Genomic DNA, 13,285 nt, shown 5'->3' with positions numbered 1-13,285 from the left:
CCTGACTCAGAATAAGCCCTCAGAGTTTTCAACGTTATCTATTGTTTAATCATTTCTGCTGGACAATGATTGATGAGATTTACGTATACACCCTGTATTCCTGTGCAAAGTGAACCCAATAAAAGTTTGTCGAGGCAAGGGTCAAGCACTCTCCTCTTGAGAGACAAACTGTGCCATCCCTTTTTCTCCAAAGGACTTGGTAGTCCATGTGAATTTGTAACGTCTTATCCATAACGCCTCGGATCCCGGGAGCCAGGATCCGCATCACCTATAATTCGGATATTGGAACATTTCAGGTTGCCCCAGGGAATCCTCAGCCTCTCTTCATTTTTTTGGATTCCTGTTCCTTCATTCTGTTCCAGTTGGATGTTTATTTCTTCCTTTCGCTCCAAATTGTTGCTTTGAATCCTGCTTTCCTTCTTGTCACTGTTGATTCCCTGAATGTTTTGCTTTATTTAATTTTGGGTATCTTTCATTTGTTTCTTCATTTTTTGAACAAGGTCAATCAGTTCTGTGAGCATTTTGATTACCAGGGCTTTAAATTCTTCATCAGATAGGTTGGCAATCTCCTCATCGCTTAGTTCTCTTTCTGAAGTTTTGCTGCGTTCTTTCATTAGGGCCATATTTCTTTGTCTTGGAGTAGCTGATAAGTCATAAGGGGGTGGGGCCTTATGTATTCACACAGGCAGGACAACCCTCTTTGCTGCAGTGACTGTGTGGGAGGGGCCAGAGGGGGAACAGTGCAGCTTCCCTGCTTGTCTCTAGTGCACTTTCCAACAGACTCTCATGTCAGAGTGGAAGTATCTCCCACCATGGCAACCCCAGCCTTACCCCATAGTCAGCTCTGAGTCTCAGTTTTCCCCTCAAGTCAGTCCCTCCCATGCAGCTCTGCTGAGCTCAGCAGTCAGCCCTGCCCCTCAGCCACAGTTCTTCTCAGTGGACCCACGTGATCTACCTTATCAGCCTGGTTGTTCTGGTTGATTTTTTTCTTTAATTCCTTGGTTGATGGAGTTTCATGCAGTTTGATTTTATGGCAATTTTGGTTGTTTATTGATTTTAGATTGGTTGTTATTCTCATTTTGGTTGTGCGAGGAAGCAAAGGTTTTCTACCTACACCTCCATCTTGGCTGGAACTCCTTCTCTGAGTTTTTGATGGTACTCCCATTCCTCAAACCCAATGAGAAGCCAGAGGGAAATGGAGCCCACTCATGTGATAATCCATACTAGTTAGTCTTCTAGGACTCATTGTAGAGCAAAGAATGGCATAGAGTAGATCCAGAGGAAAAATGGAGAACGCCAAGTACAATTTTATATATATCATAATCCTTTCACATTTATTAACTCCTTTAATCTCCCATTCAGCCCAGAGTGGTAGGAAATAGTGTCTCCATTTTGTAAATGAGAAAACTGAAACTCAGAAATTAAAGATAAGGTGACTTGCCACAGGTCACACAAATGGTAAATAGTAGAGTCAATATTCATTTTCATATTTTTTTATTCAAGACTATACTCTTAACTACCATGCAATAATGCCTCCCTCTCCAATACTACAAATCAAAAAATGATATTAAAAATTAAAAGATTACAAAAGACATATTAAGTGAGCTTATTTTATCATATCTACTAGCAAGTTGACTTTTACCAAAGAGACCTGAATTTTTCACTGGACTAATAGTTCCACATCCACCCATATTTTTCTTGAATTTTAAAAAATGGACATAAAGGGGATAAAGAGCATACATCTAAATGATGCCAGAGAAAATGACAGAGTTGAAGTCTCAAAGGGCCAATTCCTCCACAGAAACATTGAAACATCAGGCAAAACTTGTAAGAACTCTGTAAATATTCAAAGGTTTACAGCAAAAAATATGAATGATAAATTAAGAAAAGGGACTTCCGCCAAGATGGAGGCATAGGTGGAGATGCCGTGTTTCCTCACACAACCAAGTTTAGAGACAACTAAATAATAGCAACAGAAAACAGCCAGAACACAGAAAATTGAACTTTTTGGAAGTCTGATAACAAATTCTTCAGCCTGACCGGTAAGAGGGGCGAAACCAGCAGCTGGCGGAGCAGAGTAGCACAGGAAAACTCAGTCAGACGGACTAAGGCGCGTGGAATCCAGGTGCAGGTTTGGACCTGGTGGGCAACTCAGCAAGCAATCGGGGTCGGGGGGGGAAAGCGAGGAAGTAGGGCTGTGGGTTGACTGTGGTCACGCGTTCGCGCATTCGTGTGTGGATAGACAAACGAGGGAGTGGGCGATTGGATGAGGGCCAGCCGACCCAGCAGCAAGCAGCTGCATAGGGCACCACCATTTCCCCCGCTCTGACCCCGCCTCCACATGCAGCGTCATAATCCAGCAACCTAAGTGGCCCTGCCCCGGGGGACAACCTAAGGCTCTGCTCTTCACCCAGCAGGGCGAAACAGCAGAGGGGGCCGCCATTTCCCTGCTCTGACCCGCCTCCACATACAGAGTCACAACCGAGCGACCTGGGAGTCCAAGGCTCCGCTCCTCATACTTAATGGGCGCAAATAGACCAAAAATGGCACAAGAAGATCTCAAAGCCCCAGAGCCTATAAATCTAAGCGATGAAGAAATAGAAAAACTCTCAGACTCACAGTTTAAAACACTGGTGATCAGGATCCTCACAGAACTGGTTGATTATAGCCACAAATTAGACAAACATATGAAGGCGAAACTAATTGAAATGAATGGAATTGCACAGAAAACCAATAGCGATGAAAAGGAAACTGGGACTCAAATCAATGGAGTAGACCAAAAGAAAGCAAATAATGGCCAAACAGAAAAGAGTCAAGAAGCAAGAATTCAAAAAAATGAGGAGAGTCTTAGGAACCTCCAGGACATCTTTAAATGCCCCAACATCCGAATTATAGGGGTACCAGAAGGGGGAAAGGAACAGCCACCAGTGAAAAACTTATTTGAACAAATAATAAAGGAGAACTTCCCCAATCTGGCAAAGGAAATAGACTTCCAGGAAATCCAGGAAGCTCAGAGAGTCCCAAAGAAGTTGGACCCAAGAAGGAACACACCCAGGCACATCATAATTACATTAGCCAAGATGAAAATGAAGGAGAGAATCCTAGAAGCAGCAAGAGATAAGGGGACAGTCACCTACAAAGGAGTTCCCATCAGACTGTCAGTGGATTTCTCAAAAGAGACCTTACAGGCAAGAAGGGGCTGGAAAGAGGTATTCCAAGTCATGAAATCCAAAGACCTACAACCAAGATTGCTCTATCCAGTAAAGCTTTCATTTAGAATGGAAGGGCAGATAAAGTGCTTCTCAGATAAGATCAAGTTCAAGGAATTCATCATCACCAAGCCCTTATTATATGAAATGTTAAAGTGACTTACCTAAGAAAAAGAAGATAAAAAAGATGAACAGTGAAAGGTCAGCAAACTCACAGTTATTAAGAACCACACCTAAAACAAAAGGACAGCTAGATCAGAAGCAGAACCATAGAAATGAAGATCACATGGAGGATTAGCAACAGGGGAGTGGGAGGAGGAGAAAGGGGGAGAAGGTACAGAAAATAAGTAGCATAGACAGTAGATAGAAAATGGATAGGGGAGAGGGTAAGAATAGTATGGGAAATATACAATCTAAAGAACTTGATACACGTGTTCATGAACTAAAGGGGGGATGGTGGGGAGGGGTGTGCAGGGTGGAATGGAATGGAGGGGGGAAATAGAACAAATGTAATGGCATAATCAATAAAATAAAAAAATTAAAATAAAGAAAGAAAAAAAGAAAAGGGCAACTTTCCAAAAGTAGGAACATTTTGTGGCATTTTTACTTGTTCCTTATCCACTTCTCTCCCTGGTTAAGCATCAGTCTTGAAGACAGCAGCCCACAGTCATTGTGTTGGAGCCTGGTCCCTAGTTCCAGAAGAAGAACAGACCTTATTCTGAAACAATTGTGTTTTTCTCTTCCAACCTGTTGGAAGAGAAATTAACTCATGGAATTAACTCATATCTGAATAGCAATAAACGATTCTTGAAAACATTGTAAAGCAAAAAACAAGGCACAGTGCCTGGGGCAAAAAAATATAGTCCAGTTAAACAATAAGGCACCAAAAGCCTGAAAGGAACAGCTAGGGGGATAGTTTCTTGGGGAAATTATGGCATTCAAAAGTGCCAATGTGTGCTGGGAAATTTAGCAAACCACATGCATGTCCAAGGCAGAACGCATGCTCAGAAAAGACTCAAAGAGATCCTAACTTTTCATGTCTAGACTTAGTACAAAGAAGTGAAAGTTCAGGCAGAGTTATCAACAGCCCTCATGCTTGAAATATTTGAGGGATTTTTCTTCCTTGACTTAGATTTTCAATGTTTACTTCTATGTTAATTATTAGATCAGTCTAACTGTTTTTGTTATAACATACAAAATCTTTTGTGTCTAAAAAGCAGGATGCAAAACCTGTACATTAATAAAATAAATATGTTCTCAGCTTCCTAGACCACAGAGTACATACATTCAGTCCTCACATCCTCTCAAAACTATAATATTATAACTCAACTACAAAACAGCTGTCATGCAGAACCACCTGAAATCTAGCTGAACAGAAGTCCTAAAAATAAGGATGTAAAGAATAAGCCATTCTGACAGGCGTGAGATGGTATCACATTGTGATTTTAATTTGCACTTCTCTAATGATTACTGATGTTGAGCATCTTTTCACATGTCAATTGGCCATCTGTATGTCCTCTTTGAAGAAGTGTCTATTCATATTCTTTGCTCATTTTTTAATTGGGTTGTTTGTTTTTTGGTGTTGAGTTTTGTAAGGACTTTATAATTTTTGGATATTAAACCTTTAGCAGGTATATTGGCAAATATGTTCTCCAATTTTCTGGGTTGTCTTTTTATTTGTTGATGTTTTCCTTTGCTGTGAAAAACTTTTTAGCTTAATGTAGTCCCATTTGTTTATTTTTTTCTTCTGATTCCCTTGCCTGGGGAGATATATCTGATAAAAAAAATTTCTATGAACATTATTCTAAGTGAAATAAGCCAGTCATAGAAAGAAAAATACCATATAATTTCACTCATATGTAGAATCTAATGAACAAACTGAACTAACAAGCCAAAACAGAGACAAACTCATACATGGAGCGCAGATGACAGCTACTACTGGTTGGGGGAGGTTAGCGGGTGGAGAGATTGAGCAAAAAGGAAAAAGGATTCATAGATATGGACAACACTGTGGTGATTTCTGGGAGGAGGGGCTATTAGGAGACTAAATGGTAATGGAAAAATAAAATAAAGATTAATTTTTTTAAAATAACTTGAAAATAACTACTTAATTTTTTAAAATTAGAATAAAGAAGAAATTTCATGGAGACTGGTAGGAGGGGCAGAGATGCAGAAAAGTCTTGTCCCACTTGTAAATGTGGCAGTTAAAAATCAGAAGGGATGTCTTGGCTGTGGAGGTCCCACCTGAAGAGTGAGGGTTCTGGAGCACCACAGCAGGCCCCCACAGCCCGGGGCTCCAGTGCCAGAAAGAGAAGTCCCCATAACTTCTGTCTGTGAAAATCAATAGGTATTATTGCTGAATGAGCCAGAGAGCTCTGGAGTCCCAGGTGCTCCCCTTAAAGGGCCTGGACATAGATTTACTCACTTTGAGCTCTAGCACTGGAACAGCAGTTCAAAAGGTGCCAACAACATACAGGCAGAACTGAATAGTCTGGCATCAGGGTGAGAGCTGGAGGGGCAGCTTTCTCCCAAACGGAAGTGCTGGCACAGGCCATTGTTCCTTTTCTGAGCTCTCTCCTAATAGAGCCAACAAATGTAGACAGGTATTGTATCTGAGTCTCCATCAACCTGGCTAACACTGTTTGCCCCAGCCTGATGATTCCCTGAGACCCTGTTCCTCCCAACTGTGGGGCCCACTCAACCTGTTTGCAGTGGCTTTTCCACATAAATAAACTGTCTTTGTTGGCTCATGATGCAAACTTTCCTAAAATATCTCAAACAAGCAGCACCTGGTCTCAGTGGACCCTGTACCTTTTGCTAAGTGGCCCTAGGCCTAGCACTAATGTTAGCTGGCCTTGGTTCAGAGCTCGGCCTCTCCCTGGGCACATGCAAGCTTAGCACAAACAGAAGCCATCTGCATATTGCTTTGTAGCTCATGTTGGGTGGCCCTGGGCAGGCCACAGGCAATGGCTGTGGCCTTGGTCTGTATCTCCTTGGAGGCCTAAGAGCCAGCACATCCACTGGACAACTTTGACCACATCTACGTCCCACTAAATCACCTCCACAAGCAACACTCTCAAAGGGCAAACTCAGCAGGCACCAAGGCCCTGCTTAAGCAAGTCTTGTTCCAGGGGTGAGCCCCTGTACAATGGATCTTCCACAGTGGTTGTGGCCAGTCCTTACAGCTGATTGGCCTGGGGCTCAGTCTCTCCCATTGACATGTCAACAACAATCAAGGCTCAACTACAACAAGAGGGTGCATACAGCCCACAGGCAGGGCACATTTTGGCTGACTAGGGAGACTGTGCCACTGGGCCCTACAAGATACCTACTACATAAGGCCATTCTTCCAGAACCAGGAAACATAGCAGTTCTACATACTACATTAAAAAAAAAACGAGCATAGGGACTGAAGTGACCTTGGACTAATGTGGACAGCACCAGATATGCAGAGAGAGAAAACCCAAGCCTTAAAAAGAGTCATGGTAAAGACCTAAAGTATTACAAAGGGAATCCTCCTAGCAGAGGGAGTCAAACAGTGCCCCATCCTATTCTTGGCCCTGAGAAGCTATGGAAGCATTATACCTGTGTGGTCTCAGGGAAGAAGGCCCTCACTTTGAAAGAGGCAGCTCCAGTTCTGCAAGAGGAGAAGTCTTAGCCTTAATGGAAGTTAAGATGAGGACCCTGAGTGCTGAAGAGAAAACCACTCCTTAAAAAGGGGACCTCACAGAGACCTTTCCCTGCTGTTATGCTTATGAAGCCCAGGAAGCCCATGTGTTGCATACCCAGACATTTTCTCTAGAATCTCAGGAATGTGATGGCTTTGTTCAGAGGCTGGTGGACTTGGGTGACTAGAGACAGGAGCTCAGGCTGTGACAGACACAAGGTGAGGACCCTGAGTGAGAACCGAAGGTCCACTGACTCCTAAACAATGAGGTCCCAGCCTGCCTTGGCCCTCAGATGCCTTGGACAGCCTTGCCTGTTAGGATCCACTGACTTCTGCTTTAGATCCAAGGACCTTTTTCCGGTTTGTATTCCTCAGCTATATGGCTGAGGAAGGATTTGCAAGACTGGCATGGAATCAAGGTGCCAAATCACCTATCCATTGACCCACACTCCTGCCTGCTGTCCTGAACAACAGCCATCATGCTTCATGGTCAGAAGAGTAAGCTCCATGCTCATGAGAAATGCTGCCATAACAGAACTGAGACCCAATGTCTCAAGAGTGCTCAGGCCTCTATGAGAGAGGAATAAGAGTTCACTTGCTCTTCCTCTTGTTTTTGTGGATGCTTTCTTAAGCTCCATTGGTGCTAGCACCCTCTAGGTGCCTCTGAGTGCCTCAGCCACCACCAGAGCCACTGCGGATGTTTCACACAAAAAATTTGCTATAAATGTGAAAGTCCATGTTTAGAAAAGAAAAAAATTTCTTCTAGGCTTCAGCTTCCACTGAGAGCCCTGGCCAAGTTCTAATAAGGTGATTACGTTGGTACACTTCCTTCTGTATAAGTATAAAATAAAGGAGCCCATTAAAAAGGCAAACGTGCTAAAGATATTCACAAAAGATACAGGGAGGATGTCCCTAAGATCCTCAGGAGAGCCTCTGAGTGCATGGATATGGTCTTTGGCTTAGAATTGAAAGAAGTCACATTCAACAGCAAGTCTCACACCCTTGTCAGCAACAAAGATGACGACTGGAGTGGTAGTCTGAGTAGTGGCTGGAAATTTCCTATAAAAAAGATTCTGATGCCTCACCTAGGTATAATCTCTTTTTATTCTTGACCTGAGGACATATTGCTTCATGATTTTTAGAGAGAGAGGAAGGGAGAGAGAGAAACATCAATGTGAGAGAAATGCATTGACTGCTTATCTCCCCTACATGCCCAGACTAGGGATCAACACCCAGACTGGAGATCACATACATATGGGCCAGGGATTACACACACCTGACATAGGATAAGGGATCAAACCTGCAACCTTTCAGTTATGGAATGATGCTCCAACCAACTGAGCCATACTAGCCAGGGCCTGGGTGTGATCTTCTTGTGTAGCAACCACACCTCTGAAGAGGAGATCTAGGAATTTCTGAATATTATGGGTGTTATGATAGAAAGAGTTCATTTTGGGGGGAGCCCAGGAAGCTTTTCACCCAAGACTTGCTGTAGGAAAAATAACTGGTGTATTGGCAGGTACCCAACAGTGATCCCCCACACTATAAGTTCCTATGGGGCCAAAGAATCCATGCTTAAACCATGCTAAGATAAAAGTCCTGGAGTTTTTGCCCAAGGTCAGTGATACTGTCTCCACTGCCTTCCCACCCAACTATGAAAAGGTTCTGAAAGATGAGAAAGAGAGAGTCCAATTCAGAGCTGCACCCAAGGCTGGCAATACTTCCAAGGCCAGCAGGGTCACAAAGCCAACTGCTACTCTCACTCTGGGTGAGGATAAGGCACAATCTTCACTTTCTGACGGAAAAGCCATGTTAAGAAGTTTCCTCATATGTAAAATATCTTGTCGGTTTAGCTTTATGCTGTTTTTGAATTTTTAATTTGTATTCTTTTAGACAGAAAGTTTATTTCAATTTTTTAAACTGTATTTTTAAAATATTTTATTTATTTTTAGAGAGAGGGGAAGGGAAGGAGAAAAAGAGGGATAGAAACATCAATGTGTGGTTGTCTCTCACATATCTCCTACTGGGGACCTGGCCAGCAACCCAGGCATGTGCCCTGACTGGGAATTGAACTGGCAACCCTTTGGTTCACAGACCCGTGTTCAATCCACTGAGCTACACCAGCCAGGGCCAGAAAGTTTATTTCACTTTAAAATATAAGTTTATACATGACATGGACTGCACATTTATTGCCATTTATCAGGTTAGCAGTAAATATTTTTAAATTTTTAAAAAGATTTTTATTTGCTTATTTTTAGAGAGAGAGGAAGGGAGAGAAAAAAAGAGGGAGAGAAACATCATTTTGTGGTTGCATCTCACGTGCTCCATACTAGGGACCTGGCCTGCAAGCCGGTCATGTGCCATACACTGAGAACTGAACCAGTGACCCTTTGGATTATAGGCTGGTGCTTAAGCCACTGAACTACACCAGCCAGAGCTGGGATTTTTTTGATTAATGCTTCAATTTTACTAGTTGTTGTCAGTTTATTCAAGAATTCTGCTTCTTGATTCAGTTTTGGAAGATCATATGTTACTAGAAATTTGTCCATTTCATCCAAGTTTTCAAATTTCTTGACATCTGGTTTTTCATAATAATTTTTTACAATCCTTTTTATTTATGTGGTATCAGTTGTAACTTCTATTTATTTCTGATTTTATTTATTTGGATTCTCTCTCTTTTTTTCTTGATGAGTCTGGTTAAAGATTTATTGATTTTGTGTATCTCTTTGAAGAAACAGTTCCTGGATTCATTGATACTTTGAACTGTTTTTTTTCTTTCTTTTTTTTTTTAGTCTCTGTGTTATTTAATTCTGCTGTGATCTTGATTATTTCCTTCCTTCTACTTGCTCTGGGCTTCTTTGTTGTTGTTCCTCTAGTTCTTGTAGATGTAGGGTGAGGTTGTTTATTTGAAATATTTCTATGTTCTTTAGGTAGGCATGGATTGCCATGAACTTCCCTCTCAGGACTACCTTCCCTGTGTCCTATAGGTTTTGGGTTCTACGTTCTTTTTCATTTGTTTCCAGGTACCTTTTGATTTCTTCATTGTTCTCATTGTTAACTCATTCATAATTTAATAACTTGTTATTTAAAGCAAGCAAAATATAACCAAAAACATTGAAATTGAGAACAAGCTCACAGTGACTAGAGGGGAGAGGGGAGGGAATTATAGGGGAAATGGGTGAAGAGTTTGCAGGAATAATTATAAAGGACACATGTTCAATAATAAGGGGTGGATGGAAACAGAGGAGGGAGGTGAAGAGGGCTGGGGTGCTGGGAGGTGGTCGGGGGAAAGGCAGAAAACTGTACTTGAACAACAACAACAATTTAAAAATAATAAGTTGTTATTCAGTTTCTATATATTTGGTTGTTTTTGTGTTTTTTCCTTGAGGTTGGGTCTCTAGTTTCAAGCCATTGTGATCCAATTTTTTTGAATTTGTTGAGGCTTTTTTTGTGTCCTACCATTTGGTCTATCTTTGAAAATGTTCCATGTGTGTTTGAAAGAAATGTATATTTTGCTTCTTTGGTGAAATATTTTATATATACCAATTAAGTTGATTTGACCTAGAGTGTCATTCAATGTCACAATATCCTTGTTGATTCTTTCTTGGAAGATCTATCCATTGTTGACAGTGGGGGTGTTAAAATCCCCTACAATGACTTGTTTCTGTCAGTATCTTTCTTGAAATCCTCCAAGATTTTCCTTATGTATTTGGGTGCTTCTGTGCTAGGTTTACATATGTTTATAAGAGTTATATCCTTTTGTTGGGATACTCCCTGGTGTATTATGTATTGACCTTCTTTGTCTTTTGTTATGACCTTTATTTTGAAGTCTATTTTCTCTGATATAAGTATTGGTACTTCAGCTTTATTTTCTTTTTGTTGTTGTGGTTGTTGTTTAAAATTACTTTATTTTTTCTTTTTTATTTTATTTTTTAAATTATTTTTTTAGTTATTTTTAAGTACAGTTTTTTTGTCTATTTCTCCCATTGCAGCCTCCCCCTCCCCTTGCTGCCCACCTCCCTCCCATTTCCACCCCCCTTACTTCTCGTCCCTGTGTCCTTCCTATTTGTTCCTCCAAATCCCTCCCTCTTTTTCCCCTTAACTTCCCTTCCTTTTCCTCTCTGGTCACTGTCCCCTTGTTCTCTATTTCAGTGTCTTTTTTTTTCTGCTTGCTTGTTTGTTTTGTTGTTTAGCTTCCTGTTAAAGGTGAGATCATATGGTATTTGTCTTTCAGCACCAGGCCTATTTCACTCAGCATAATGCTTTCCAGTTCCATCCATGTTGTTGCAAAAGGTAGTAGCTCATTCTTTCTCTCTGCTGCATAGAATTCCATTGTGTATATGAACCACAATTTTTTGATCCATTCATTTAATGATGGGCACCTAGGTTGCTTCCAACTCTTGGCTATTGTAAATTGTGTGGCTATGAACATTGTGGTGCATAGGTTCTTTGATATTGATGTTTTAGGATTCTTAGGATATAATCCCAGCAGTGGAATTGCTGGGTCAAAAGGCAGGTCGATTTTTATTTTTCTGAGAAAATTCCATACTGTTTTCCATAATAGTTGTAACAGTCTGCAATCTGACCAACAGTGAACTAAGGACCCCTTTCCCCCACAACCTCTGCAACATTTGTTGTTTGTTGCTTTGTTTATGATAGCCATCCTGACTGGTGTAAAGTGGTATCTCATTGTGGTTTTAATTTGCATCTCTCTGATAACTAACGATATTGAGCATCTCTTCATGTGTCTCTAGATGTTCTGTATGTCCTCCTTGGAGAAGTGTTTGTTCAAGTCCTTTTCTCATTTCTTAATTGGGTTGGGTGTCTTCTTAGAGTGGAGTCTTGTAAGTTCTTTGTATATTTTGGAGATTAAACCTTTGTCTGAGGTATCATTGGCAATAATGTTTTCCCATACAGTTGGTTGTCTTTTTAATTTAATACTGTTTTTTTCTTTAGCCACGCAGAAGCTTTTTATTTTGATGAGATCCCATTTGTTTATTCCTTCCTTTATATTCCTTGCTCTAGGGGACATATCAGTAAAAAAGTTGCTGTGTGAAATATCTGAGATTTTCTTGCTGATGTTCTCCTCTAGGACTTTAATGGTGTCATGGCTTATATTTAAGTCTTTTATCCACCTTGAATTTATTTTGGTGTATGGTGTAAGTCTGTGCTCAAGTTTCATTTTTTTGCATGTAGCTGTCCAGTTCTCCCAACACCATTTGTTGAAGAGGCTATCTTTACACCATTTTATGTTACTGCCCCCTTTGTCAAATATTAATTGAGTGAAGAGAGTTGGGTTGATTTCTGGGCTCTCTGTTCTGCTCCATTGGTCTATGTGCCTGTTTTTATGCCAGTACCAGGCTGTTTTGATTACAGTGGCCTTGTAATACAGTTTGATATCAGCTATTGTGATCCCTTCTACTTTGTTCTTCTTTCTCAAAAGTGCAGCTGCTATTCGGGCTTGTTTATGGTTCCATATAAATTTTTGAAGTGTTTGTTCTATGTCTGTGAAATATGCCATTGGTACTTTAATAGGTATTGCATTGAATCTGTATATTGCTTTGGGTAGTATGGACATTTTGATGATGTTAATTCTTCCAATCCATGAACAAGGTATATGTTTCCATTAGTCTGTGTCTTCCTTGATTTCTTTCTTCAGGGCTGTGTAGTTTTCTGCATACAGGTTTTCTACCTCCTTAGGTTTATTCCCAGATATTTTATTTTTCTTTTTGCTATATTGAATGGGATTTTTTCCTTGATTTCTGCTTCTGCTGATTCATTGTTGGTATACAAAAATGCCTTTGATTTCTGGATATTGACTTGGTAACCAGCAGTTTTGCCAAATTCATTAATTAGTTTGAGCAGTTTTTGGGTAGAGTCTATAGGATTTTCCATGTACACGATCATGTCATCTGCAAACAATGACAGTTTTGCTTCCTCCTTTCCTATTTTGATGCCTTTTATTTCCTTTTCTTGCCTGATCGCTGTGGCTAAAACTTCCAAAACTATATTGAATAGAAGTGTTGAAAGTGGACATCCTTGTATTGTTCCTGATCTTGGTGGAAAAGCTTTTAGATTTTTCCCATTGAGTATAATATTGGCTGTAGGTCTCTCATATATGGCCTTTATTATTTTGAGAAATGTTCCCTGTATTCCCACTTTGCTGAGTGTTTTTATCATAAATGGGTGTTGTACCTTATTGAAAGCTTTTTCTGCATCTATTGATATGATCATGTGATTTTTGTCTTTGTTTTGTTTATGTGATGGTTTACATTTACTGATTTGTGAATATTGAACCATCCTTGCATACCTGGGATGAATCCCACTTGGTCTTGGTGTATGATCTTTTTGATATGTTGTTGGATGCGATTTGCCAATATTTTGTTGAGGATTTTAGCATCTATGTTCC

General features: G+C 40.6%; 1 pseudogene; it reads left to right on the top strand.

The window, feature by feature from the left end:
- Positions 1 to 7,026: 7,026 nt before the first annotated feature.
- On the top strand, positions 7,027 to 8,754 carry LOC128626926 (melanoma-associated antigen B4-like; annotated as a pseudogene).
- The last annotated feature ends 4,531 nt before the right edge of the window (positions 8,755 to 13,285 follow it).

This window comes from Artibeus jamaicensis, unplaced genomic scaffold (assembly GCF_021234435.1).
Source record: "Artibeus jamaicensis isolate MK-2021 breed Jamaican fruit bat unplaced genomic scaffold, CSHL_Jam_final contig_240, whole genome shotgun sequence".
Taxonomy (NCBI): domain Eukaryota; kingdom Metazoa; phylum Chordata; class Mammalia; order Chiroptera; family Phyllostomidae; genus Artibeus; species Artibeus jamaicensis.
This window is presented reverse-complemented; position numbering and strand designations above follow the sequence as displayed.